We start from the raw sequence: 2,658 nt of genomic DNA, 5'->3' as shown, positions 1-2,658 counted from the left end.
CCAGTGTGAATTTTGGTCTTAATCTTTTGATGAAAATGATGATTAATTGTCTTAGTTTTAGTTACATCTTGGTAACTAAATGCAACCTGTATGTGAAGCATGCATTTGTCAGATCATCTACACAGCTGAAAAAAAAAAACAAGAGGGAATACTGGGAGTACTGGAGTGGCTGGAATCTTAGAAAAATCTCATCTGAAAGAAAAGGTATAAAGAAGTTGCTAAACTCTGAAGTGGTTGACTCAGTTTCAGTTTTAACTGTGTGCCTGGAGTACAGCTACACTCAGAGAGAAAATGGCTTCACGATCAGAGGAGGGTCTCTCCTGTCCTGTCTGCTGTGACATCCTCAAACATCCTGTTGTTCTGTCACGTAACTACAGCTTCTGTAAAGACTGTCTGCAGAGATGGTGGAGAGAGAAACCAGTAACAGACTGTCCAATTTGTAAGAGGAGATCATTAAAGACTGATCCACCTTGTAACTTGGCTTTAAAGAGCCTGTGTGAGGCCTTCTCACTGGAGAGAGACCAGAGAGCTTTAGCAGGGTCTGAGCCTCTCTGCAGTCTGCACTCTGAGAAACTGTCTGGACCATCAGGAGCCAGTGTGTGTTGTCTGCAGAGATTCAAAAACACACACTGACCACAAAGTCAGACCCATCAATAAAGTTGCACAGGATCACAGAGAGGAGCTCCAGAGAGACCTGAAACCAGTAAAGAAGAAACCGAAGCTCTTTAAACAAGTTAAAGGAAACTGTGATCAAACAGCAGAACACATTAAGGCAGATTAAGGAGCAGTTTAAGAAGCTTCACCAGTTTCTACAAGAGGAAGAGGAGGCCAGGATCACTGCTCTGAGGGAGGAAGAGGAGGAGAAGAGTCAGATGATGAAGGAGAAGATTGAGGCTCTGAGCAGAGAGATAGCAGCTCTGTCAAACACAATCAGAGCCACACAAAAGGATCTGAGAGCTGAAGACGTCTCATTCCTGCAGAACTACAAGGCTGCAGTCAAAAGAGTCCAGCAGCGTCCCCTGCTGGGTGATCCAGAGCTGGTCTCAGGAGCTCTGATAGATGTGGCCAAACACCTGGGCAACCTGACCTTCAACATCTGGAACAAGATGAAGGAGATGGTCTCCTACACTCCTGTGATTCTGGATCCATAGGAAACAGCCTTACAGTGTGGTTTACGGAGAATGCTGTTCTATAAAGGTGAATACAAAGCGTGCTCACTGCCAGGTACAGAAACTGTTCTGTCAGTGAAGAAGAAGCTCCAGAGGATCAGAGTTCATCTGGACTGGAACAAAGGAAAACTGCCATTCTCTGATCCTAACACACACATACACACCTTCACACACACGCTGTTTCCATACTTAACCACTAACAAAAACTTGCCACTGATCACTATACACGATTGACTTGTTTTCCATATTGACTGTTATTAAAAGTGACGAGGACTTGTGCTGTAAATTATGTACGTGTTCTATCATCAAGTCACTGGGAATGATTAAGACTGAAAAGACAATGGATTTTTTTAATTTACAGAGTATGACTTTATAAAGATCGTACTCTATGTATGATAAGTTTTCATTTCAAATTAAGTCACACACACAAGGCTGCAGTCAAAAGAGTCCAGCATCGCCCCCTGCTGGATGATCCAGAGCTGGTCTCAGGAGCTCTGATAGATGTGGCCAAACACCTGGGCAACCTGACCTTCAACATCTGGAATAAGATGAAGGACATGGTCTCCTACACTCCTGTGATTCTGGATCCAAATGCAGATCATGCAGACCTCATCCAGTCTGAAGGTCTGACCAGTGTGAGACGTGGAGAGACAAAGGCAAACTGTCATTCTCTCATCCTGATCCAACAACAAGCTGTGTCCGTATTTTGTAAAAGACTGTACAAAATGTCCTGAAATGTCCGTCCACTGAAGATATTACTGCCTTTGTAATAGCAAAACAGTGCAGTTAAACATCATGATGATTATGTGAGTAGTGCTGTACATGGCTTCAGTTTACCGTGTCTCACACACAGTTGACACATTAGTTGTGGTCCTTATCTAAAAGACTGGATCGAGTTGGCTTTTGGTTCTGTGTAACCAGACACCAAAGGCCGCCATGAAACACTTAACCACTGGGCTCACAGTGAAATTGTTTTTTTTTTTTTTTAAACTACTGTTTCCACCTAGCTGGATTGGAAACAGGACCTACTTGGATTGTTGATTAAAAAAGACAGACATCACATTCTGGTCCCACACAGGAAACAATGAAAATAATGAGACGGTTACAGAATTAAAGGAATAGTTCAACATCTTTTGGGAAACATGCTTACTGAGGGGGCTGGCACATATTTGTATGGATTAAACAAATATCATGTGTCATTCTCTGTGTCTTTGTGTTCCCGGTGCAGCTCAGTGATGACTGATTGAGGACACCTGTGTCAAGGTGTGAGCTGGGTCCATATAAGTGGCTTCTTATGCAGCCCACACGCTCTCTTACACCCCAGCACAAGACCCAGCTTTTTTGTTTGCTCTCTTATTTTACCCTTTTGTCTTTAGTTATAATCTTTTGCACCTAACCCAGTGTAGTGTCCCTCCTTCAGCTGCAGCTTTCGAGTAGTCATGATTAGTATCCAAGGTCATGAATAGCGTCAGAAATGAGGCTTAATTAG

The 2,658-nt window shown here is 43.1% G+C and overlaps 1 pseudogene; it reads left to right on the top strand.

Annotated features, from left to right (window-relative positions):
* The first annotated feature begins 291 nt into the window (after positions 1 to 291).
* On the top strand, positions 292 to 2,412 carry LOC121179500 (annotated as a pseudogene).
* Positions 2,413 to 2,658: the final 246 nt, after the last annotated feature.

The sequence above is a fragment of the Toxotes jaculatrix genome, chromosome 3 (genome assembly GCF_017976425.1).
Source record: "Toxotes jaculatrix isolate fToxJac2 chromosome 3, fToxJac2.pri, whole genome shotgun sequence".
Classification (NCBI taxonomy): domain Eukaryota; kingdom Metazoa; phylum Chordata; class Actinopteri; family Toxotidae; genus Toxotes; species Toxotes jaculatrix.
Note: the sequence above shows the minus strand (reverse complement) of the source record. Positions and strands in the feature narration are given on the sequence as shown.